The following is a 27,065-nucleotide window of genomic DNA, read 5'->3' as shown; positions in this document are numbered from 1 at the left end:
ATGACCTTGGACAAGTACCGAAACCATTCACCACCTAGGTGAACTCAACCATCAGTGGAAAGCATGCCACTAGAGCTCAGCGTGGCCACACACACAGAAGCATCAGCAGAGTGGTGGCAGGGATAAAAGTAGGCACGGAAATGTTTATTCCTGGAAAGGCCGTTGCCTCAGGTCAGGTTTCCCAGAAGCAGAGCCCGACTGGGGCTCTCGTTCTGGAGCTGTGTCAGGGCGTTGCTTTCAGCAGTGGGGAGAAGCAAGCAGGATAAAGTACCAGGAGGGGCTGAGCAGGAATGCAGCCGCGGTTGGAGCCTCATTCAGCCGGCCCCGACTGGAAGCGCTGGAACCCAAGTTGTGTACAGGCTGTCCTCGAACTCACAACGATCCGCCTGCCTCTGCCTCCCGAGTGGGGGGATTAAAGGGGTGCGCCACCACGCCCGGCATGCTTATTTTGTGTATGTGTCGCTAGGATTGAGCAGAGGGCTTTGTGCTTGTCCACTGAGCTACATCCCTGGTTCAGGCCCTCCATATACATTTTAGAATAAATTTTTTTTTCTTTCCCTTCCTTCCTTCCTTCCTTCCTTCCTTCCTTCCTTCCTTCCTTCCTTCCAATATGCATTGCATATTGGTATCTTTAGCTTTTGTAGTTTTCAACACAGGTTTCATTCACGGTTGTTGGATTTAACTAAACACTTCATTTTGTAGTGACTGTTGGGATCATGTTATTTTTAACTAGTTAGTTTGTACAAAGGCAGCTGGCTGTTGCTGCTATCCTGCATCTTGCTACCTTTCTGAGGTCATTTGCTAGTTCCATTTGTTAATTTTTTTTGTATTTTTCCTTGGAATTACAGGGTCTTAAAAATTATTTTTAAAAACATTCTTTGGGGGCGCTGGAGAGATGGTGTGGAGGTTAAGAGCACTAACTGCTCTTCCAGAGGTCCTGAGTTCAAGTCCCAAAACCACGCGGTGGCTCACAACCATCTGCACTAAGATCTGCTGCCCTCTGCTGGTGGGCAGGCATACATGCAGATAGAGCACTTGTATACTTTAATAAATAAATAAATAAATAATCTGAAAAAGTTAAAAAAATTCTTTGGGATTTTCTACACAGTTATTTAATATTATTTATATATTTTTAAATTTTTCCTTGAGACTATTTCCTTTCTTTTTTTCTTTTTTCTTTTTTCTTTTCTTTTCTTTCTTTTTTTTTTTTTTTTGAGACTGAGTTTCTCTGTGTAGCCTTGACTGTGCTGGACTAGCTTTATAGACCAGGCTGGCCTCGAACTCCCAATGATCCTCCTGCCTCTGCCTCCCCAGTGCTGGGATTAACGGCGTGTGTCACAACCGCCCCGCTTTAGTTTAGTTTCTAAGGATGAAGTTTCACCTGCTGTCTTTTCATTATTGACTTTTAGTTTTACTCTGTAAGGCTGGAGAACACATGGGATTTTTAATTATTTTAAATTTGTCAATTTTTAAAAAAATGATTCAAGGTGTGCTCTCATTTGGTGTATGCTCCACATGGCAAGGAATGTATATTGTGATGTTGTTTCACTGTGTTTGACCCATACATATGTCTTCTTGTTGGACTGGGTGTAATATAATGCGCTTCTGTCAATGCTTTTGGCTCCAAGCTGCATTGTCAGAGTCCTGGAGAGGTGACTCAGAGCTCAAGAGTTCAGAGTGGGGGCTGGAGAGATGGCTTAGCGGTAAAGAGCACTGACTGCTCTTCCAAAGGACCTGGGTTCAATTCCCAGCACCCACATGACAGCTCACAAGTGTCTGAAGCTCCAAGATCTGACACCCTCACACAGACATACATGCAGGCAAAAGACCAATGCACATACAATAAAAATAAATAAATTAAAAAAAAAAAGAGTTCAGAGTGTTCTTCAGAGGACTATGCTCTGTTCCCAGCATCCATGGCGGGTGGTTCACAACCACCTGTAACTCCATTTCCAGGGGTTCTAATACTCTGTCCTGGACTTCACTGGCCTCTGTACTCATGTGCACACACCTCTCCCCACACACATGCAGAATTTAAAGAATAGTAAAATTAACTTTTAACATATTTTATCAGATACTAACTAGTATTGCCGAATCTATACATTTGTAGTTAATGACTACATGATATATCTTCTATTTTTTAATCTTTAATATGTCTATATTGTTGTTCATGAACTGAGCTTCTTTTAGATGGAATTGGTGTGTGTGTGTGTGTGTGTGTGTGTGTGTGTGTGTGTGTGTGTGTTACATTTTCCTGGAGATTGACCCAGGGATTAAAGCAGATTCAGCAAATTCTTTACCCCTGAGCCATCCCTCCCCAGATCCTGGCTAATTTTTGTAATAAACTTCACTATACTCTCTACTGTTTAACTGCATGCTTAAACAATTTACATTTAATATAATTAACCATATGATACCTTGGCCATTGTATTCTTTGCCTTCTGTGTATAATTTATTATTTCTCGTGGATTACTTAAATGTTTAGCCTTCTGTTTTAGCTTATTATAATCCTCAAATCCAAACCATGAAGAGCTATAAAATCTAAAACTTTTTATATATTTTTTTGAGTCAGGGTTTCTCGGTGTAGCCCTGGCTGTCTTGGAGCTCACTCTGTAGACCAGGCTGGCCTCGAACTCAGAGATCCATGTGCTCCTAAGTGCTGGGATTAAAGGTGTGCAAGAACACACCCAGCCTAAAATCTAATACTGCTTTAGGGCCAACCTAATACCACAAGTGGGAAACCCCACAGGGTATCTCATGTGATAGGTTACAGTAACAATTCAGATGCATTAAAAAAAAAAAAAAAAAAAAAAATATATATATATATATATATATATATATATATATGATGACTTTGGTGTTTGCTTAGCTTTTTTAGAGCTCTCATGCTCTCATAAGCCCAAGGCCATTACCTTCTCTTCTTCACCGTGGGAGGATACAGTGAGAAAGTGCTGTTCTATGAACCTCAGTGAGGAGGACAGCCTACATGGAGATCGGCAGGCCCTTTCCTGCCGGGAGGGGTACCCTCCATGAGGCCTCTGTCAGCACCATCCCAGCGGGGGGCGGGGCGGGGGCGGGGCGGGGGCGGGGGCAGCAGGGCACCTGTTACTGCTCAGTGTGGTGGAGCTCCAGGCTTTCCATGTCTTCTACTGATACCAGGGTGCCAGGGATGCAGTCCCAGCCCCTGATTGGCTGTCATACCTTCCCAATAGAGATCTGAGGTATCTCATTACAGCCTGGTAACCCTGGAATCTAGGCTCCCTCTTCAAACTATTTTGTAGTGTTTGGCTTTATTAGAATTATTTTGTTCAAAGGTTTTCTGCTTTCTTTTGTGTGTGTGTGTGTGTGTGTGTGTGTGTGTGTGTGTGCACGCACGCACAAAAGCAGGGAAAGAATTTGATGTGCCACTGCAGTGGTAGCTTTGGTATTATATACCTGTCAAACCAAAGTGTACAATACGAAGAGTGACTCCTGATGGCCGCTGTAGACTCTGGGTGATGGCAGTGTGTCTACACTGATTCAGCGGACAAAGGGGACACTCGAATGAGAGGCTGGGGCAGCAGTGGACTGGGTGTGTTAGGGAATGTCCTTCACCTCCATCCTGCTGTGCAGCTAAAATTCCTCCACCAAACAAAGGCCATGCGGCTGAGTCTGCATGACAACCAGGCGTTCTTGCTGTGACCCTCCCCCTGCCCTTCAGCTCAGGCTCACACCGCCTGCACTGCCACTCAGCTGCCCCTTGGTTCTCATCCTGTGACGCACCAGGCATGTTGCCCAAGCCCAAGGCGGTTCTGGAGTCACTCAAATATTATCTACCGCTTCTCTCCCTAGTGGCTTAGTAGGTTTTGAACTTGGAGCCAGACAGCCTTGAGTGATGATGTCCCTAAGTCCCGCTTGCCCTATCTGTACTGCAATGGGGGCATCTGAGTCAGAGAGCTGTTCAGCAGGTAAGCACTCACCATGTAGGCCTGATGGTCTGACTTGGAACCCCAGAACCCATGAAAAGGCAGGAGAGGGATAGCTCTGAAAAGTGGTCCTCTCACCTCACGGCACCCCCTTACACAAAATTGGAAGATTTAGATAGAGAGGATATAAAAACAATTAAGGTGAAATGGGGCCACGTCAAGACTCTCGTATGAGCTGTAAGGCTTGTCTTGTCTTCTTTTCCTTGCATTGCTTAGAGGAAGTGGATTTAGGGACAGGCCGAGCCTGGGAGGGAGGGGGCGGAGGGCAGAACACCAGCCCACTTCCCACACTGGCTCACTCTCTGAAGAAGAGCTGCTGGCTTCCTGGGTCCTCCTCATCAAGTGTCGGGGAGGATGTTATTTTTCAAGTGACAGCAGCCTCCGTTTCCGATTCTCACAGGCGATCTGAATGTCCCTTGCAGCAGGCAGGAGAGAGCTGACCAGATCTGACACTAACCCCTTGTGGAAGAGGCTGGCAGGCCCACCAGGGGCCAGCCGGGGCAGCCTGCAGGGCAGCGATGCTGAATGAATTTAGCGCCTGTGAAGGAGGCCGGATTGTCAGGCTCCGGGACAAACTCCCTCTTTGTTCTCAGGATACCCACCGGACAAACAGTGCCAGCTTTCTTCTGGGCCTCAGCCACCCTCAGCTGTGAGGAAAGGAGCAAGGGGCTCTGTTGGTTTCAGCTGTAGAAGAAATCATTTAGTGTCTTGGAGACCCACAGGCGGCCCGCAGGCTTCAGGGGTGAGGACCCAAGCCTACACTTGTCAAGTCACCAACTTCAAACGCTTTTTACTGTAGCCTACAGTGAGGAAAAATGTTTTACACCTTGAGTCAGACACACACACACACACACACACACACACACACACACACACACACTTTGTTCCCCACACGTTTAAATGGGGCCAGGGAGGTGGCTCAGTGCGTAAGTGACTGTTGGACAATCATGAGACCCTGAACTTGGAACCCTGGGGTCACCCCAAAAATCAGGCATGAGAGCTGTAACCCTAGCATTGTGGAGGATGATGCAAGAAGGTAGGCTGGCCAGATAGCCTAGGAAAAAAGATAGTTTCTGGTTCAGTGGGAGATAATAAGGTGGAGTGGACAACGCCAAGGAAACAGCATTCCCCGGGCTCTACGTGGCTGACGCACGTATGAACTCACAGAGACTGCGCCAGCATGCACAGGACCCACAGGTGTTCAAGCTAGACAAAATGCCAGCACAAAGAAGGAGAGGTGGGCACAGAGTCCCACCCCTAACCTAAGCTATTTGCAGGTGAGAACTCATAGAAGGAAAATCAGGTTTTTTTCCAATGGAGTGACACTGGGTAAATCAAGCACACTTCAGGGCAGCCCCATGCTCAGGCGTAGTTGGCCAACACAAAACAGACTATGGTTCGCTTTTAAGAGAGAACATGAAGGTGGGTGGGTGGGGGGGGGAATATCTTGAAGGAGTTGGAATATGCAAAATATATAGTATGAAAATTTTTTTTAGCCTGGTGTAGTGGCGCACAGCTTTAATCTCAGCACTCAGGAGGCAGAGTCAGGAGGATCTCTGTGAGTTCAAGGCCAGCCTGGTCTACAAAGAGAGTTCTAGGAGGCTGGAGAGATGGCTCAGTGGTTAAGAAAGAGCACTGTCTATTCTGCCAGAGATCCTGAGTTCAATTCCCGGCGACCACGATTGTCTGTAACTCCAGTTCCAGGGAATCTGACACCCTCTCACAGACGCACATGCAGGCAGAACACCAACATAAATAAAATAAGTTAAAAAAAAAAAGAGTTCAAAGTCATTTGAGAGAGAGAGAGAGAGAGAGAGAGAGAGAGAGAGAGAGAGAGAGAGAGAGAGAGAAAGTATGTGTTAGTTCTAGGACAGTCAGGGCTATTACACAGAGAAACCCTGTCTTGAAAAACCAAAATTAATTAATTAATTAATTAATAAAAAAAAGGATAGTGATGAAACATAGCTGTTATTGAACCCTTTGGCTTCCATATGCACGCACACACACACACACACACACACACACACACACACACACTGTGATCTAGACTGAGCATCAAGATGTACTTAAGATCCATAATGCAGTGTGAACTGAGCTTGAGTTTTGGGTTATATTTGATATAAATTTGTAGATTTTGGCTGAAAAAAATTGAAACTAGGCATAGTAGTACGTACCCATACTCCTAATTGAGAGTCTGAGGCAGGGGTTCGAGAGAAGGGCAACCTGTGCTACAGAACAAGACTTTTCTCTTTGAGTTTTTCTAGACAGGCGTTCTCTGTGTATCCCTGGCTGTCCTGGACTCACTCTGTAGACCAAGCTGGCCTTGAGCTCACAGCGATACGCCTGCCCCTGCCTCCTAAGTGCTGTGATTAAAGGTGTGCGCCACCATGTCTCAAAAAAAAAAAAAAGATAAACCTGTCTATATCACCATTTTCCCAAAGTTGCCAGTGGGAAAAGCATCTTAGTGTGGTCAAGACCGCAGAATTTTTAATAGGAGAATCTGTGGGGCTTTGCTGGCCAAGTGTAGAGCAGGCTCTCCTCTCCCTTTCTTCCCAAGACTCTTGTACTGCTGTCTCAGGGAATTACTATTTCCCAGAGCAGGATCCAGAACGTCCTCAGGGCCTTTAGTTCTGGGGAGCGTGGGCCTACTTCAACAGGAGACAGCACTGCTGGGTCTGTTACAGTACTGCATGCCATGTTAAGAATCTCATCGAAGGCCTCGGACTCACAGAAATCTGTCTGCCTCAGCCTCCAGAGTGCTGGGATTACAGGCGTGAGCCACTGCAGCTGGCTTTATGGGGGCCATTCTTAGTCAACCCCTTATAACATGCAATTGTATCTGCAGACAGCATCATGGGCCCAACTTCTGTTAAAGGACAAACGCTTGACAGCTATTGTGTTATCTGGATCTACTTCCTGTCCCTCGCTGTTCCGCTTAGGAAGGTGATTTCTGGAGACGTCCTCAGTGGCTGCCTTTTCTTTGACTTCTGGAGCTCATAGGGCTGGGGAGAATAAGTCTTGGTGTATCAACTGAAGTCACAGCTCCCACCAGATGGCCTTTCCCCCAGCCTACCCTGTCTCTAGGTTCCCATGACCACTTCCTCTTCTGGGTTTGGCTGTTTCCTGCCCTGTCCAGGTGGTCCCTGTGGTTTCTCTGCATCCTGACTATGCTCTTTTCTTATTTATTTATTTTTTTAAAATTGTTGTTATTATACAAGGTTTCTTTGGCTGTCCTGGAACTTACTTGTAGACCAGGCTGGGATCCTCCTGTCTCTGCCTCCTGAATTACCTGCAGTTAAAGACATACATGTGCTGCCACTCCTGGCTCTGACTGTACATTTGTAATTCATTTAGAAACATTCTCTAAACTGTCAGAGTTGAGTAGGAACATCTGCTGTCAGGTCTTGATGTTTATATTCTTTCCCACGCATCTTCTCGAAATACTGTATATTTTATATTTTATATTTATGAGGCCTATTAAAAGATTGGAGCTTCCCATTTCTCTCCTTTGCATCCTGTGTGTTTACAGGCAGTGGTGATAATGCGGACTTCTTCTCCTTCTCCTTCTCCTTCTTCTTCTCCTTCTTCTTCTTCTTTTGGTTTTTTGAGACAGGGTTTCTCTGTGTAGCCCTGGCTGTCCTAGATTTGCTTTGTTGACCAGGCTGGCCTCGACCTCACAGCGATCCACCTGCCTCTGCCTCCCGAGTGCTGGGATTAAAGGCGTGTGCCACCACACCTGGCAATAATGCAGACTTCTTCACCCTGGGGCGCTTTGAAAACCACTGAGGCCTGAGCCCCACCTAGATAGAGAACCTCACATTCTGGGTCTGGGTGGCCCTGGGTTTCTGGTGCCAGCAGAGTCAGAGGGATCCTGTGATGGCAAAGGGGCACGTGTGACTGACTCTGAAGGGAAGACTGGGTGAAAGAAACCTGCCTGAGCCACCCCCAAACCTTCTTGCAGCATCTGTAGCATGCATGTGTATGGGTGCATGTGTGTGCACGTGTGTGTGTGTGTGTGTGTTGCCCTGGACCTTATCGTTTTCAGTGGTTCCTTGTTTTGGTGCTAGCGCTGAGGCCTGGGTAAGAACATGGGCTCTGAGTGCATACACTGCTGCCCTCTAGTGGACATGAGCTCAGCTGTGGTGGTGGCTACATCTTCCCTGCCATCAAGTCCTAGGACCAAAACAGGTTTCAAAGAGCCATTTAGTCAAGCATAGCAGAGGCTGTGCCTAAAGCCAGTTGTTTCCTCTCCCCTAACAGCCCTTGACGAGGGGGAGATGTCCTATTTCTCAGTTTCAAGAGTTGGTTAATTGCTTTAGGATTAGCTGGCCTCAGTGAGGGAACCAGGTGGGTTAATTGCCTTGCAGGATAACCCTAATTAAAAATCAGGCAGAAAATATAAGACGCCCCCACCCCCACTCCCAACCACCACAGATGAGCCCTGGGGAGACAACACAGCAGAGTGGAAAGAATTGCAAGGACAGGGAGCAAAGGTTCCTGTGTCCTCTGAGAGACCGAGAACGTGACTTTTGACCTTAGTCAGATGCAGCCTTCCCCCCCCCCCACCTTCTGCCTCTCCGTGTCTCTTCTGAACTCCTTGGTATTCTTCTTCTTCTTTCTTTTTTTTTAATGATATGAGCATGGGGGGAGAAGGTAGGGGAGAGTGTCCCAGAGAGGGAGAGGGAGAGGGACAGAGAGACAGAGACAGAGATACAGAGAGACACAGAGAGAGACAGAGACAGAGAGACAGAGGGAGGAAGGGAGGGGGAGAGAGAGAGAGAGAGAGAGAGAGAGAGAGAGAGAGAGAGAGAGAGAGAGAGAGAGAGAGAGAGAGAGAGAAGCCCTTGGCATTTTTTCCTGTGGCTTCAGACCTCCCTTGTCCCATCTCCTGAGCCATGTCCTCAGTTTCCCCTGCTGGCCATTTCTTCCTGTAACCTGTTCCTTCTCCTTGCTTTTGTTCAGCTTAAAAAAAAAACAAAAACAAAAACCTAACTTTGAGTAGCACCTTTACAGCAACAATGGCAGCAACCAGCCAGCTGATTCCATTAACTTTTATATATAATGTGCTTTAATGATCTGCACATCTGATGTCATATTATTGTCAGCAGTAATGTAGAAGGAAGGACATTCATTTATTCTTTTTGATGGGAAAGATATTAGAAAGAAAGAATGTGTTCCTAAAATTAGATACAGTGTTGATTGCTTAAATGTTCGTGAAATAAATTTTTGTGTCACCTTTGGATAACTGTTTATAGTGATTGTTGGTTACCCATAATCCATCTTGATACAAATTATGACAAACATTGGTTGCTCTTTCTAAAAGTATCTCAATGTTTCTCTATTTTCACAGGCAATGTGGATTTGTATTACACTTTTGCCCCCTCCCTGTTCCTTGGCATTGGCAAGTGCTGTTGGCTAGTCTAAGAAGTAGTGTTTCCCCATTCCACCTTTGGTAGTTTTGTTTTCAGTTATATGTGTGCCAGTAGCACATGGCTGACCAATGCTAAACAGGGGAAGGTGTGTGCTAATGATGCTTTGTATTGCAAGAGCCCCTGGTGTGTTTTCCTGGCTTCTGGCAGGGAAAGTTGCCATCAAATGGTAGTCAGAGGACCCCTGTCTCAGTGTGGAGGCCCAGAAGTGGACGGGTCATTTTGCAAGTGCAGTCTTGGAGGAGGAGTGCTTGGGAACGGAATCTGCTTCCCTAATTTATGGGTGTGTAAAGTTAGACAGCAGCCTCACTGGTCAAACTTGCTGGTGACAGACCTGAGTCTGAACTCTCTCTTCTCCTAAGAGTAGTTTCTCCTTGGGCAAGACAGGAAAGTTCCCTAAGCCCCAGTCTCCTCTCTGAGCAGTGGGGTTAAAAATTCTCGCCTTGTATAATAGCAATGGGGCTGTCTGAGATAAGCTCACCAAGCAATGACAAGGGAGGGTGTGTGCTCCATAAGGCAGGTGTCAGGGCTCCATAAATGTGACTGGTTTTGACTCCTGGGTGTGGTTTCTTACAATGTCACACTGGTCATCTGGCCCACAAAGGACTGGGAGGGCCGTAGGCAGCAAGAAGGAGGAAAGAGCATCCAGGGACACTGGCCTGAGAAGTCCACAAGCACAGCCAGCTAGGCTCAGGCAATGGAGGTCTTCCTGTCTATGTCTGTCTGTCTGTCTGTCTGTCTGTCTGTCTGTCTTCCTTTCTTTTTTTTTTCCCTTAGGTTTTTGGAGGTCTTCCTGTCTTTGTCTGTCTGTCTGTCTGTCTTCCTTCCTTTCTTTTTTTTTTTTCCTTAGGTTTTTGAGGCAGAGTTTCACTGTGTAGCCTTGGCTGTCCTAGATTCACTTTGTAGACCAGGCTGGCCTAGAACTCACAGCAATCTGCCTGCCTCTGCTTCCCCAAGTGCTTGGATTAAAGGCATGCGCCACCACATCTAGTGTCTCAGTGTCTTTAAATGGAAGATACTCAAGGGAGTTTGTGTGGCCCTGTGTGTCCCCTTCTCTATTAACAAAGGACAGAGAGGAGATTTCAGAAGGTTTGCCCCATCTGGCAGGCCACTTACAGGGGAGTGGCAGCATGTAAGCATCTGTTGGCTCATGTCTGTATCCTCAGACAGCCCCTAACTCTTTCTGCAGTCATAATCGTAATTGTCAGGGTTCTCTGGGGAGACAGAACAAATGGGATGAAAAGCTGTGAATTTATGAAGACAGCTTCAAAATAGTAACCACAGTGGAATTGTGCTGAAGAGCTGAGACCCTTGCAGTTACCCAGTCCATAAGGCTGGCGCCTCAGCGGTTGGAATAGCCCCACAGTGGCTGTCTCTCTCACTGGGGATGTGAGGAGGACAACCAGGGGTTGCTCAGCCTATAAGGCTGGGTGCCTCAGTGGTCTCCAATCTGGTGCTGGGAGCACAAAAGATTTCTGTAGAACCGCTGGTCCCCAGTCCACCATGAGCTTGGAAATGCCAGTTCTAGGATCAATGAAGGGATCAGCAGCAACAGCAGGGAAAATCAGTGCAGGAGGGGAGCCCCCCCCCCTCAAGAGAAGGAGAGGTACTCTTCCATCAGCATGCCTCTTTTATCCAAAGCAATCTGGATGCTTTTTCAGGTGAGGCTTCCTATTCAGGTGATTCTAATGTGTGGCAAGGTGACATTAAAACCAACCATAACAATAATTTCATACCACATACTCTATTGAGGACTTTACATGGATTCTTTTGTTTTGTTTTATTTTTATTTTTATTTATTTATTTATTTTTTTGATACAAGGTTTCTCCGTGTAGCCTTGGCTGTCCTAGATTCACTCTGTAGACCAGGCTGGCCTCGAACTCACAGGCATCCTCCTGCCAATGCCTCCAGAGTGTCTATATTAACATTTAACCCAATGACTTTTATTCATCTGTGTTTTGCTGATGGAGAACTTGGCACAGAGAGGGCAAGTAATGTGCCTGGCAGCCCATAGCTGTTAGTTGGGGGTTAGTCTCCTTTCTAGCCTTCATAGCCTAGTCTAAAAGCTTTCTGAGCACAGTTGTACTATCCTAAGCATTTTTAAATCCTCAAGGCCCCAAGGGCCTTCAGACCATGTCTGTTGTGCTGTTGAACTCACTGGTTCCAGTTAATCGTAGACTTACTTGGGAAGTTTGAAAATGTATGCTCGTGCCTGGTGCCAGCCTCAGAGCCTGTGCTGGCTCTGCTTCTTGGCCTGCAGGCAAGGGTTCAAACCACAGGGCAGAATTCTATGTCCAGTGGTTCATTCTTCCCCCAGAGGCAATCCTTAGTCATCATTCTGCTACCGGGCACTAGGGGGTGCTGTCGGCCAGCCTAAGAAAGAAGGAGCATTTCTCCTAGCCCAGGTTTGATGTTTTTGTTTTCAAATTTGTCGTGTATTTCTTCCCAAGAACTCAGTGGAGGACTGCGGAGATGGACAGAGCCCTGAGCCCTGAGCCACCCTGTCTTGGCTCCTTCCTGCCCCAAGCCCCTGCCCTCCCCACCCACTTTTTCCCCCCTTCATGGTAATCAATGCTGCTTCAGCAGGAAGGCACAAAAGATTTTTGGAGAGCCTGACACTCTCCCCGACCCCCCGCTGTGTGTGTGTGTGTGTGTGTGTGTGTGTGTGTGTGTGTGTGTGTGTGTGTAGGGAGGGGGAGAGAGATTGACTTGTGGGTATGCTTGTGCACATCTGTGGAGGCTAAAGGAGGCCATCCGGGGTGTCCCACTCCATCTTTTCTCACTATCCTAAGGTGGGGTTTCTCACTGTACCTGAAGCAAGGCTGGCAGCCATCGCGCCTGCCCAGAGAGCCTCTGGTCTCTACACCCTACTCTACTTGGGCTCTAGGTACATATGGACACATTGTTGTTGTTGTTTTTCTCTGGAATGCTGAGGATTTGAACTTGGGGCCCCATGCTTGTGCCCAGCACGCACCCTGACTCAGTGAGCCCTGTCCCCAAGCTCTGCACTTTCTTTCCAATCACCTTCCACCAGCATTTTGTCCTTGTTTCGGAGGAAGGTGTTCAAAAGCAATCACACAAAACAAGGTGTGCTAGGTAAAATAATGGGCCCCCTTATTAGTCCCCTCCTTAGTCCCTGGAATATGAGACTATGGGACCCTGAGTTGCACAGGGGACTTTGTGGGTATGGCTAAGGATTCACCAGAGCAGTAAGCAGCCACAAGGGTCTTTAACAGCTGGCTGAGGGACGTAGGTTAGGGGAACATGGAGGCAGGGTCACTGTGGCATGTGACAGTGTTGCACCTCTGGCGGAAGGGAGAGCGTGAGGGAGACTGGTTTCTTCCTAGCACTTCAGAGAGGCTAATGCCTCGAGTTAAGCCAGGGAAGCTATTTCTGGGCATAGGACCTCCTAAGCAGTGAGAGTATACATTCATAATCCTTGGTGTTTTACCACTGACTCTATGGTAGTTTGTCCTAGCAGGCACGGGCAATTGACGCATGAGGGGAACCTCAAGCTGTGTCTTCTGTGGCAGCCATCACTGCTGGTCTACCTGAAGGTCACCAGTAGCGTCCCCTCCTTTGCTTTTCCCCCAAGAACCCTCCCTGTACACTGGAGTGGCTCACGGAGCCCTAAGGACAATCAGTGGGAGAGAGATTCTCCCTACTTAGTAAAAAAAAGAAAAAGCATTCAGTGGGAGCTCAGATTCTTTCTCTCCCGAGATTCTCCCTCAAAACTACATCTGGAGACTGTGATGTCTAGAAGCACAGCTGGCCGTGGGACTATGGGTCCACTTTCAACCATCCCTTTGACTCGAAACCATTCTTGGGTCAACTCAGTATAGACCTCAACCCTAGCGTCTCATTTCACCGTCTAAAACATGTTCCCAGTTACACAACTTCCTCCACGGGACCACATTAAACAACAAATATTTACTGAGTGCCCCAGGCTCCAGGCTGAGCAGGGGGATGAAGCCGGGAATTAGGCAACCCTGCGCTGGAGGCTTCATGGTCTGTGTTAATTGGATCTTTGTGGGTTGTAAGCGCCAGAAATCTAGTTTTGCAGCTATGCTGTATGACTCGAGACAGGAAACACATTTAAGGTACCTAGCACGGTTCTTACTAAACGCATTGCAATCATCAGGGGACATGCAAACGCAAGACTTTCACATGGTTTTCATCTTCACAAGGAACCTGAAACTAACAAGACTACAACGATTACATTCTGCCTATAAGTTAGCAAGAAGAGCCTCAGATTGGGAGTTAGTTTCTTGGTGGCATCAAAATTCTTTGGTGACAAGGCCTTGGAAAGGTTTCCCATATCTGCTGTGGCCCCTTTTCCCTCCTTACAGGGGCATAGATCATGGAATGACAAAACAGCTAAGAACCATTAGAGAAGCAGAGGCCCGCTCCTGTAATCCCAGCACTTTGGGAGGCACAGGCAGGTGGATCTCTGTGAGTTCGAGGCCAGCCTGGTCTACAAAGTAAGTCCAGAACAGCTAAGGCTACACAGAGAAACCCTGTCTTGGAAATCAAACAAACAAACAAAGGAAAAAGTGGGGGGGGGGGGGGAAGAACCCTTAGAGATTGTCTAGCTCAGAAACAGCCTTAGGCTTTGCCTATTTCCTGGCCCTAAGGACAGTTGCCTGTGGATCGATGTTGTGACTTCATCTTGAGATGATGCTGTGACTGGTCCGCAGGGTCTGCATGGCTTCTGGATGGTATCTCTTCCTCTGCAGCCTGTGTGGCATGTCCTTGCTACGTACTTCATCTTGACGTTTCCACATGTAACCGACAAGGAAACTACATTTCTGAGCCTAGAACTAACAACGCCACACAGTGTACCAAATACATAGCTGGGATAATATGTTTTTCTTATTTACAGACTAGCTCCCAAGACCAAAGGCTGTGCTAGAGAGTTTAGCCTCCATTTCTTTTATTTTTTATATGAATCAGTTAGTTAATTAATTAATCATTGTGCATGTATGTGTGCACACACATACTGTGACACACTTGTAGAGGTCAAAGGACCACTTATGGGAATTAGTTCTCTCCTTCCACATGTGGGGCCTGGCAGCAAACATCCTTACCCACTGGCCCTCTTGCTGCCTCTCAGCTTCCCATTTTTACCTCGATAGGCTTTTTTTAAAAAATTAATTTATTTATTTCATATGAGTGCTTTATCTACAGAAGAGGGCATAAGATCACATTATAGATGGTTGTGAGCCACCATGTGGTTGCTGGGAATTGAACTCAGGACCTCTGGAAGAGCAGGCGGTGCTCTTAACTGCTGAGCCATCTCTCCAGCCCTCGATAGGCTTTTCATTGCCTAACTGGAATCCCAGAGGCAACCTGGAGCATTGAAGACGACAGTTGCTAGCCTCAGCTGGGTGGTTTGGGATTACAAAGAAATCTTGTCTTTGACCTCGTTCCCTGGCTCAACAAAACTGAACAGTTGAATGCTGTGAGCGGCCTTAGCTAAAAGTTGTCAAAGAAATGTCAGTTAAGATAGTGAACTTGTGAGGAACACGCTAGTGGAGGATGCTCTGAGCCCAGCGTGGGCTGCTCATGGTGGGAAGTGGGCGTCTCAGGTGCATGGCTGCAAGGGAAGAAAGGCTGGACTCAGATTCTTCTGGGATCTGGAAAGAAAAGGAAGCAAGTGTTTCAGCTATCGAGCTGCAGAACTGATGAGGCTCGCTCCTTCGCGCACGTGATCTGGCACTTGAAAGAGCCCCACTCCTCACAAGCATTTGGCCCTTTGTGAAGGTGGGTAGGCTGCCCTCAGTTTCCCAAGGATAAGCTGAAGCACTGGCTGCTTTGGATTTGTTGGGAATTCAGTGACCCAGGCTGACACAAGGGCATGAGTGCACTGTAATTACAGAGCAGCTTGCAAGTGACCAGTAGGACAGGAGAGCTCCACTTGTCTTAGCAGTGGTGTGAATTCTATTTGCACTCTTCAGACTGAGCCTGGTGTGTGTGTGTGAGGGCAGCCTGGTGTGTGTGTGTGAGGGTAGCCTGGTGTGTGTGTGTGTGTAAGGGCAGCCTGGTGTGTGTGTATGTGTATTTGTGTGTGTGTGTGTGTGTGTGTGTGTGTGTGTGTGTGCAGCCTGCTGTGTGTGGGGAGAGCAGCCTTGGGTGTGTGTGTGAGGGCAGCCTGGTGTGTGTGTGGGAAGGCAGCCTGTTGCGTGTGTGTGAGGGCATCCTGGTGTGTGTGTGTGAGGGCAACCTGGTGTGGGTATGTGTGTGTGTGTGTGTGTGTGTGTGTGTGTGTGTGTGTGTGTGTGAGGGCAGCCTGGTATGTGTGTGTGAGGGCAGCCTGGTGTGTGTGTGTGTGTGTGTGTGTGTGTGTGTGTGTGGGAGGGCATCCTGGTGTGTGTGTGTGAGGGCAGCCTGGTGTGTGTGTGTATGTGTGCAGCCTGGTGTGTGTATGTGTGTGTGTGGGCAGCCTAGTGTGTGTGTGTGAGGGCAGCCTGGTATGTGTGTGTGAGGGCAGCCTGGTGTGTGTGTGTGTGTGTGTGTGTGTGTGTGTGTGTGTGCGCAGCCTGGTGTGTGTGTGTGTGTGTGAGCATCCTAGTGTGTGTGTGGGAGGGCATCCTGGTGTGTGTGTGTGAGGGCAGCCTGGTGTGTGTGTGTATGTGTGCAGCCTGGTGTGTGTATGTGTGTGTGTGGGCAGCCTAGTGTGTGTGTGTGAGGGCAGCCTGATGTGTGTGTGTGAGGGCAGCCTGGTATGTGTGTGTGAGGGCAGCCTGGTGTGTGTGTGTGTGTGTGTGTGTGTGTGTGTGTGTGTGCGCAGCTTGGTGTGTGTGTGTGTGTGAGCATCCTAGTGTGTGTGTGGGAGGGCATCCTGGTGTGTGTGTGTGAGGGCAGCCTGGTGTGTGTGTGTATGTGTGCAGCCTGGTGTGTGTATGTGTGTGTGTGGGCAGCCTAGTGTGTGTGTGTGAGGGCAGCCTGATGTGTGTGTGTGAGGGCAACCTGGTGTGTGTGTGTGAGAGCAGCCTGATGTGTGTGTGTGTGTGTGTGTGTGTGTGTGTGTGTGTGTGTGCACTGTGGATAAGGAGTCCATGGTGACTGTTTCTTTCCCCAATGTACCACATCATTAAGAATCTACAAATCCTTTCAGGTGTATCATCCTGTTGACATTCCAAAAGCAGAAGGGAAGAGGGCTGTTCCTCTTCTAGAGAAGAAGAAACAAGGTCCAGGAAGGCTAAGGGGATGGTGGGTAGCCAGATAGTGAACCACCAGGGCAGCCGGGACTTGACCCCAGCAGGATTTCTATTCATGTGGCCACTAACCTCTGGCGAACAAGGTTTCCTGGAGTGAGGACTGAGGAGTGAGGTTGGGGTAGAGGGAAAGATGAGAGGCGCTGGAGTAGCTAGAGCTGTGAATCTTGGGGTTGACTCACATTAGTGGGGGCTGGGAAAGCAGGCGGCTTAGACAAGACAGCACAGACAAGCAACTGGCTTAGTTGTAGCTACTCATGGTGTCCAGGGTTACACACCGGATCAGGCAAGGTGCTGTTGGCTTTATATGTGTAATCTCATGTAATTCATAGTAAGTGCTATTATTTTTAGGGTGTGGACTCCAAGTTAGGTCAGAGAAGTTACATCTACAACTTGCCCAAAGTCAGACAGTTGATGGATGAGGCCCAGATTAGAAACCTGGTGGTCAGAAACCTGTATGTATGACCACTGTATTTCTTGAGATGTGGCTTCATTCATGTGTGGGGAAATAAATGTATGGAAGGTAGGTTGGTACCACTGAGGCTCTCAAGTGGCTGATTAAGGCGGTCTGGGCATGGTCCTGTGGGCTGTGAAGGCACTCCCTTCTCTCTGTGGATGCCTGCATGGCCACTGCCCTGTGCCTAGTGTAGCTGTTCCACTGTCGCACCCTCTTTGGAGAGTTTGTATATATTCTGGCCCCCACCCACCTTTCCATTTTCTTTTGAAAATTAATCAAAAGTTATTTAAGAGCCTCTTTTTGGCCTTGTAAATTCCAGAGTCACTCTTGCCTAGAGCTTGGCTCAGGGCCCGTGAAGGTGCCGAGGGGCAGTCTTTGGCCCAGTTGACTGGCCTAAAGCTCCTGCCAGGCTGTCCCTGGGGGGAATGTTCTCTTTGGCCTTGCTGCCTGACTCCACAGGCCCCTGAATAGACCGGGTGGTTGTAGACACTCCTGTGGGACCTTTCTGGAGAAAAGCAGATTGATGAATGAGAGTTTCAAGCCACTCAGTCAGGCCGACATGGGAGCAGCTTCCCCATGCCTAGGCACGCAATTATCATTGATGCCACAGGGCCTGCCTGGACTTCTCTCTGGCTTCTCACGTCAGAGCAAAGGCCGTGTTGGGTTCTGGATGATTGCCCGGCCTTTGGCTAAGCAGTGGGTATGCTGTGATGGATCCAGCGTGGCTGGGTTACCCCTCAGTGTGGTGGCCCCTTAGATTCCATTAGAAACAGTGGCGCCTAGCTGCTGCTGTTTTAGTCTTTATAAGGATTGTTCATATTTGTGAGCTCATTAAATTCTTGCACAAAGCTGGGTGTGGTGGCACATGCCTTTAATTCCAGCACCCGGGAGGTAGACGCAGGTAGATCTCTGTGAGTTCGAGGCCAGCCTGGTCTACAAAGCAAGTCCAGGACAGCCAAGGCTACACAGAGAAACCCTATCTTGAAGAACAAACAAACAAAGAAACAAACAAACAATTCTCACACAAAAATCTTGGGAAATACAAGTTATTTCCTGAACTTGAACAATGAGCCTCTGAGACCGTCTCTTAAGAGCTGGGGTCAACCCTCACTGTACTAAACCCATTTCTTCCCTTGAAAACAAGAATCTGGGTGAAACTAGATTTTACAAGACCACCTTGTAAGCTGATCCTGAGGGAAAGGCTCATGGATTCCGTTGTCTCTGGTTTCTCGGAGGCAGCAACGGGAGCACACGAGGAAGGAAGAGACGTTGAATGGAAGCCCTCTCAGTCCAGAGACCAGGGCTGGCCATGTCCTAGGCAGCTGCTCAGCTGCTGCTCCTGTTGCTCCATGCCTTGGTGGCGTCCAGACACCCCGCTTTAAGAAATAGGCCTTTTCTCACAGATTCAGGATGTGAGCTTGCGCAGTTCACCATACCAATTGGGCAGCCAATGAACAGACTAGAAGAGGTTAGTGGGGGTGCCCACTGTGAAAAGTCTGGTGGTGATCTGGGGGGGTGGATGAGCTGGGTCTCTCTTGGCACTAGCTGACAGACAGAGCCATCAATCCTGTTAAATCATGGTTTTGTTTGTTTGTTTGTTTTTTCCTTTCGAACTTCTGTCCAGTGAGGACTTTTTCAGAGTAAAATCTCCATACTCTGTAGAGTCTGTTTTTAGTATTCTGGATCTGAAGTGAGTGATTCTGGGCAACTTAGAACCCACTCCGGAGCAAGCCTGGCCTACTCTGTGTCCCTTGTCCACGGTGGTCAGAGGCGGTGCCTGAGTTCATCCTGTGGGCCAGCAGATTTTGTTGGGTTCTGTAGGGATTGAATTGGGCATGTGAAGCTCACAGACACCATTGTGTCATAAGCAACAATGATTACTGCAAATCCTGGTGGAAGCAGGAAAGGGGAATGCTCCTGGAAAGCATCATGCCTACGACAGCTTCGTTCTGGTCTCTCCATTAGAACTGAGCTAGTCTTAAAGGAGTGGGCAGGAAGCCTGCAGGCCTCTGTTCTGGTCAGATGTCTTTTGCTTGATGCATGTGTTTGTATTGTTAAAATGGACTCTGGTTTGTCAGAAACATGACTCCCAAAATAGATATCTGGGAAATTTAATCCTACTGCGACAGTGTTGAGAGGTGGGGACTCTGAGGAGCTACTGGGGCCTGAGGTGTCTACTGTGCCTACCCCTGAGGAGCTCCTGTGTCCTCACAGATGGATTAATGCTGATGACAAAAGAGCTTTAATTATATGAATTCTGTCCTCAGTGTTCTGCCTTCTGCCATGGGATGACTCAGCAAGCAATCCCCTCATTAGGATTCACTCTGTGACCTTGGGCTTCGTAGCCTTCAGAACTGTTAGCAGTAAGTTTCTGTTTCTTGACAATTATCCAGAATCAGGTATTATGTCACTGATGCACAAAATGGACTGAGTTAGGGGTGTGTACAGTTTGGGGTAGGGTAAAGGGGTAGAGGGAGGGAGGGAGGGGGAGAGTGGAGGGAGAGAAAAAGGAAGGAAGGAAGGAGGGAGGGAAGAAAATTAGTAACTGTTGATGTGTCCAAAGCCTCTATAGCCCACCAGTAATGCAGCTCAGGTAGAAACACAGGAGTGTTTGTGTTGTCTAAAGGTAGAACTACTTCTTTAGGGACTCTGTGCCTTTGCTTCTAGGACTTTCAGGAAATTTCCTGAGATCTGCCTACATCATAAAGAACAATTCGCTTTCATTAGAATCTATTGCTTGAAAACACTACAATACCTTCACAAACATCTCACAGCAATTTCCACATTAGTATTTGCCTGAACATCTGGGCATCATAGCTTAGCCAGTTGCCACATAGGTCGGTCAACATGATGCCCTCTATAACGTGCTCCTGTCTGCTTCTTCCGATGGGTGGCTATCGACTTTATCTGTGCACCCTCTTGGATCTAGCTGGACTTGCTTTGGCCGCTGGAGAAACAGCAGAGCTGTGTTCTAAGACTTAGGAAGCATTTAAAAAGGCTTTGCTTTCATTTGGAGAAAACAGATGTACCAGGCAAAAAAGCCCAGAGACCGTGTGCATGGAGAGAGAGAGGGAGAGACTCAATAGAAGTAGACACTTCTCAGAGTAGAGAGTGGTCCTCACAGAGCCCTGTAGCATCCTTGATCCTCAGAATTGGGTACAAGGAGATTGATGGTGTTTAAGTCACTAGGATTTATGGTGGTCTATATGCAGAAAATTGGTAGGGGAGCATATTCAATTTTAGCTGATACATGAAATGACAAGGTTGGTACCCATGAATTCACAAATACTGAGTAAACAGTTTTTTCAGTAAATACTTAGGACATTTTTCTGAATTAGAAACAGCCTGTGTTTGAATCCAGGCTTGGCTCTGGTGTCTGAGCTTTCTGGATATTGGCTCCCAAAGCTGTTGAAACAAATGTACACTATCATGAGTGTTAACGGAGACAACAGAAGCCAAACACGGGTGTCATGGGGTAGGGTACTCAATGTGTGGTGGCTGTCTACTTACTTTTACTAGTGCAAAGATCCTTGCTCACGAGATGATCACAACTTAGCAGGGAAACATAAGTAACCACACTACAGAGTACAGGTGAGGGAGTACAGGATTCCTTCCAGGAAGTGAAGTAACGTTTGACCTAGGAACAGAACAAGAGGAAAGACGTTCATTTGGCCAGTGTTCTAGACAATAGGAAGTCTCCCCAGCTGAGGCTTATGCATCACTAACTTCTTTTAATCTTTTGTTTTACAAGACAATTTCTCTCAGTCTGAAGCCCATGTTAGCTTGGCTTCCACAAGGTAGGTCAGGTTGGCCTTGAATTCTTGATCTTCCTGCCTCAGCTTCCCAAGTCTTGGGATTATAGACATGTACCACCACATCTGGCTTCATGGCTGGATTCCATACTTTGTTTGGCCATCTCTTCTAATTAAGAAAACAAGCCAGGGAAATCAGAGTTGGGATAATAAATTGGGAGACCCTTACTGGGAAGTCTTCCTCATGGCCTTGCTAGAGATTGGACCGGGTCAGGAGGGGAATCACGATTTGATATTCATTCTTTTTGTTTTCTCTTCCTTCCTTTTCTTTCTTTCTTTCTTTCTTTCTTTCCTTCCTTCCTTCCTTCCTTCCTTCCTTCCTTCCTTCCTCCCTTCCCTCCTCCTCTCCTCTCTTCCTCCTTCTTGTTTTGTTTTGTCTTTTGAGACAGCGTTTCTCTGTGTAAGCAACCTTGGCAACAGTGGCCTCAAACTCACAGAGATCCGCTTGCCCTTGCCTCTCAAGTGCTGGGATTGAATGCACGTGCCACCACGCTCGGCCCGACACTCATTCTTTCTAAGGTCTTCAGCTCCTCAGTATCCTGGCTATGAGCATGAGCAAGGACCTACTGTGTTGCATTATTGAGCCATTGTCCAGGCCTGGCCTCTAGCCAAATACACTCAGCTGTTTGCTCTTGGATCCTTCTGGGTCAGCTTGTGTCTTGCACCCCATAGACAATCTAGCTGTGGAGAGTAATGGATGTGGCCCCTGGCTATGGCTCGACAGCCCTTCTCAAGTTAGCAATAGACTGCTTTCATCTCAACTGCACCGTGGATTTGTTATGTTTCTTCAGTTCTCTGTGCTGTCTCCGGACTGAGGCTGGAGCTGAATTTACCTCAGAAGATGAGGAACAGATCACTGCTGAATCTCTTTTTTTATTAAAAGATTTATTTATTTATTATTATTACATATACAGTGCTCTGTCTGCATGTACACCTTCATGCCAGAAGAGGGCATCAGATGACATTATAGATGGTTGGAGCCACCATGTGGTTGCTGGGAATTGAACTCATGACCTCTGGAAGAGCAGTCAGTGCTCTTAACCTCTGAGCCATCTCTTCAACCCCACTACTGAATCTTGGGGCAATGTCAGCAGTCACGGAAGTGACGAAGACATCATGGAAGTCTTGCTTCAAAGAATTAGCCTTTCTTCTGGCAGAGGAGATGCCACGTGAGGCTTGAGTGGCTCCTTCAGCCTCAGCCCTGTTCCCTCAGGCTGGCCGGTGGCCGGGGCACACCTAAGGTAGGATGGACACTCCCAAGAGACAAGTCCCTCTGGTTCCAGGCTTTTCTTTCTAAAGGCTTCATAGCCGATCTCTGGTTTTCTGCTTCTCATGCTTCAGCCTCTGCCTTCTAGTTGGGGATGGTGGTGAGGCCATGGGCGCAAGATCCCCTGGGGCCTTGCTGTCCTCTGACAGCCTGGTTCACACATGAGTTCACACTGGGAGAATGTTCATAAATGCCCAGCCTCCTGGCCAGCTCCAAGTTCTCTATTTCTGTGCCTTCAAGGTAGCCCACTTCCCATTTGTTATTCCCTGTGCTGGACTTCCCTCGCCTTTTAATTAAAGTCTCCCCCGAGAAGAATTTGGAAGATGCAATGCGTGCTCCCTCCAGCTGACTGTCCAGTGTGCGTCTGGACGCTCATGTGGTTTTGTTTATAGAGTCTGTCCTGGGTCAGACATGTCTTCTTTAATGGGGATCATTGAAAAATATTGCATTTATTTCAGCAGGGCACCGAGACCGTGTGGTTGTGCAATGACACAAGCGAGGAGGAATCAGAGGATGAGTTGTGGGAGTTAGTTTTCTCCTTCTCTACCACGTGGGTCCTGGGGATTGAATTCAGGGCAGCAGGCTTGCCTGCAAGCACTCCCACCTGCTGAACCGTCTCACCAAACCCCAGGCTCGTTTCTTTCCTTCTTAAAACATCTGTGGATTTTTCCTCCCATATTGGCCTAAGCCTGCCTTCTCCTATCTGGCTTAAGCTATTACCAATGATTTTCTGGTAAAAATCAATCAATCAATCAATCAGTCAATCAATCAATCAATCAATCGGAGAGCACCTAGTTTGGTGTTACAGTTGCACATAGTCAGACTTACTAAGAACCACAAGAAGGACTTCTTCAAACTTGAACAAAAGCATCCTGTGGGAAGGAGACGCAGACCTCCTGCCTGCAGAAATACAAGGTCACAAGGGGACAATGAAGCAAGCTCTGGAGTGAGGGCGAGTTTCAGTGAAATCCCTACAGGACCCATTAGCATCAGGTCAAATGACTCGATGAAGAGAAGCTAGTCTGAAATTGCAAGGGACTAACTAACACAGATGTTGGTCATTTATTTATATTATTAATGAGTTCTTAGAATCTTGTCTCCAAGGACTTGAAACAGAAAGAGATAGATAGATAGATAGATAGATAGATAGATAGATGATAGATAGATAGAGAAGAAAAATCTGGAGGTTGATGAGAGAAGGGAGGAGGTGAAAAGCAAATGGTGAGAGAAAATGGAGCAGGAGAGCCATTAGCACTTGGGAGGCAGAGGCAGGCAGATCTCTGTGAGTTCGAGGCCAGCCTGGTCTACAAAGTGAGTCCAGGACAGCCAAGGCTACACAGAGAAACCCTGTCTCAAAAAACCAACCAACCAACCAACCAACCAACCCCCCAAAACAAAAAAACCTAAAAACTAAAACAAACAAACAAAAACCCCCAAAACAAAACAAAAAACAGACTGAAAATTGTTCATTTCCACCAGCTGCTGTGTCACAGGACTGTAGCCTCAGTACTTGGGTGGCTGAGGCAGGAGGATTACAAGTGTGGGGTAGCCTGAACTTGCTACAGAAGATCTTGTCTCAAGTAAACCTGAGCAGACAATTTATTGTCTCAGTTTCTGAGAATTTGCTGCTTTTTATTGTGAAAGAGGATTTCTAGGCCGAAGGAGGCAACAAGACCACTTACTCCACTTCCTTTCTTTCTACCTCAGGCCACTTTCTCTGGGATTCGTAGTGAAGGGAACTGTGGTCCAGACAATGAGGGATCGTTCTAGGACCCTGTAATGAGAGGGAGATGAATCTGGATGAAGACACTTCCCTCAGGACTCCTGGATCCAGGGTCTTCTCTCACTATGCATCTGTCCCCTTTTCTTGGTCAGGAGCACTCCTTAAAATTGTTTTTCCCTTTAAAAATTTTATGCCTATGGGTGGCCTGCAGTGCCTGTGGGGCTCTGAAGAGGGCACCAGATCTCCTAGAACTAGAGCTGCAGCCTGTTGTGAGCTGCTGGGTGGGCACTGGGAACTGAATTGACTTGAACTCAGGTCCTCCGGAAGAGCAGCCAGTACTCATAACTACAGAGCCATCTCTAGCCCCTGCTCCGGAACATTCTTAATTCAATAAGAATAAAGTAGCCAGGTGTAGTGGCCCATACCTTTAATCCCAGTACTTGGGAGGCAGAGGCAGGCAGGATTGCTGTGAGTTTGAGGCCAGCCTGGTCTACAAAGCGAATCCAGGACCTCCAAGATAACATGGAGAAACCTTGTCTCGAAAAAAAACAAAAAACAAACAAACAAACAAACAAACAACAAAACAAAACAAAACCAAAAACCAAACCAAAACAAAACAAAAAAACCCAAAATACCAAACCAACCAACCAAACAACAGTGCAGTTTCCTTTCTAACCAAAAGCCCCATTATCTCAAACCCAAAATGGCTGGGGTTGGTCTAGTTGTATCCTATCAGAGTCAGGAACATGAGCTGTTGGTGGTAATGAAAGTCACATGGTGGGGGCTGGAGAGATGGCTCAATGGTTAAGAGCACTGGCTGCTCTTTCAGAGGTCCTGAGTTCAATTACCAGCACCCACATGGTAGCTCACAACCATCTATAATGAGGTCTGATGCCCTCTACTGACACATAGGGAGAACACTGTATATGTAAAAAATAAATCTTGAAAAAAAAAAAAAAGCCCAGAGTCTGGGAGTCAAAGCTGATTGTTAAGCCAGCCCTGTCCCGCCGTCCTCTGCCTCTTCTGTTTTTCTTTCGACGTGACAGATGCCGCTGTGTCCTTCGCCAAGGACTTCTTGGCTGGTGGAGTGGCCGCAGCCATCTCCAAGATGGCGGCAGCCCCTATCGAGTGGTCAAGCTGCTGCTACAGGTGCGGCATGCCAGCAAGCCAGTCACGGCAGATAAGCAATACAAGGGCACCACAGACTGCGTGGTTCATATCCCCAAGGAACAGGAAGTTCTGTCCTTCTGGCATGGTAACCTGGACAATGTCGTCAGATATTTCCCTACCCAGGCTCTCAACTTTGCCTTCAAAGATAAACACAAGCAGATCTTTCTGGATAGTGTGGACAAGAGGACCCAGTTTTGGCGCCACTTTGCAGGGAACCTGGCATCAGGTGGTGCCGCTGGGGCCACATCCTTGTGCTTTGTGTGTCCTCTTGATTTTGCCGGTACCTGTCTAGCAGCTGATGGGGGCAAAGCTGGAGCTGAAAGGGACTTCAAAGGCCTTGACGACTGCCTGGTTAAGATCTACAAATCTGATGGGATTAAGAGCCTGTACCCAGGCCTTAATGGGTCAGTACAGGGCGTTATCATCTACCGAGCTGCCTACTTTGGTATCTATGGCACCGCAAAGGGAACGCTTCCAGATCCCAAGAATACTACATCTTCATCAGCTGGATGATCGCACAGTCTGTCACTGCTGTTGCTGGCCTGACTTCCTGTCCTTCTGACACAGTTTGCTGTTGGACGATGACGCAGTCAGGACGCAAAGGAACGGATATCATGTATACAGGCCCGTGTGACTGCTGGCAGAAGACCGTCCGTGGTGCAGGAGGCAAGGCTTTTTTCAAGGGCGCGTGGTCCAACGTTCTCAGAGACATGGGCGGTGCCTTTGTGCTGGTCTTGTATGAGGAGATCAAGAAGTACACATAATTATGTCCTAGGTGTTCTCCCCGAGAACAGGCATGTTGTATGATATATCTATCATGTCTTGAACATTCTGGATGGATTCTCTGGGCTTGTCTGTTTTCTCAATGGCAACTAGGACCAGTTGAAAAGTGGGAAGCAATAACAGTCACCTGACCAGTTTTCTCTTAAAGCCATTTCCATAATGAAAACAATGATGAGGGGCTGGAGAGATGGCTCAGAGGTTAAGAGCACTGACTGCTTTTCTAGAAGACCCGGGTTCAAGTCTCAGCACCCACATGGCAGCTCAGAACTGTCTGTAACGGAAAGATCTGATACCCAGAGACACACATGCAGGCAAAATACTAATGCACATAAAATAAAAATAAATAAATTATTTAAAAAAAAGAAAAGAAAAGAATGATGGGACTCAATTATATTTTTTTATTTTAGTTACTCCTGGAAATAAAAATTGAAGAAATAAAAATATCTTGAAAAAAGAAGTCACAAGGAGCTGGAGATGGGGGTGGAGGTGGGGGTGAGGGTAGGGGTGGAGGTGGGGGTGAGGGTAGGGGTGGAGGTGGGGGTGAGGGTAGGGGTGGAGGTGGGGGTGAGGGTAGGGGTGGAGGTGGGGGTGAGGGTAGGGGTGGAGGTGGGGGTGAGGGTAGGGGTGAGGGGATGGTCATGCTCAGGGAGGGAAGGCCTCCCAACAGCATGGCTAATTCAGGGACTCCCAAAAGCCCGTCGTCCTCATTCTAGGGGCGCTGGCCATGTCTGAGGTTTCCTCTGCACATTCTCCAGAGCCCAGATCTAGGCCAGGTCTGGCTCCTGGCCTCCACGGCTCATCGGCTACTGCCTGGGATGGGCCTCAGGTCACCTTTTCCCCAAGAGCTCAACATTTACTCAGAGGTTATAGTCTGCCAGTTACATGGCAACCTATTTAACTTTTCCAGTAAACCCAGAAAGAATACAAAGAAAAGACAGCACAAAAGACAGCTTCTGCAGCCAACAGGTGTCTGGGGCAGAATCCAAAGCCCAGGCAGTGCCATTTCAGAGGCTGTGGAGTTGGCAATTGGTTGTGATGAGAGTTTCTGCTTCTTCCAACCAGGTCTTGAGTACTTGAGCTTTTGTCTCGGATCTGTACCTGAATTCTTCGAGGGAGCTTAAGACCTGGTACATTAGTCAAGACTCACAATCCATCAGAAACGGAACTTCAGTTGATTTAAGCAGGAAAGGAACTGAAGAGTCAGGGGTGGGGTGTGGCTGGTGGCCAGGCCCACGTTGCTA

At 47.7% G+C, this 27,065-nt stretch overlaps 1 pseudogene across 1 annotated transcript; it reads left to right on the top strand.

Moving 5' to 3' along the window:
• On the top strand, nt 1–26,064 carry LOC311599682 (ADP/ATP translocase 2-like; annotated as a pseudogene). The gene is made up of 2 exons: nt 1–38; nt 24,865–26,064. The product of its transcript is annotated as an ADP/ATP translocase 2-like (transcript).
• Nucleotides 26,065–27,065: the final 1,001 nt, after the last annotated feature.

Source organism: Acomys minous (assembly GCF_964271855.1).
Source record: "Acomys minous genome assembly, chromosome: 6".
In the NCBI taxonomy this organism is placed as follows: domain Eukaryota; kingdom Metazoa; phylum Chordata; class Mammalia; order Rodentia; family Muridae; genus Acomys; species Acomys minous.
This window is presented reverse-complemented; position numbering and strand designations above follow the sequence as displayed.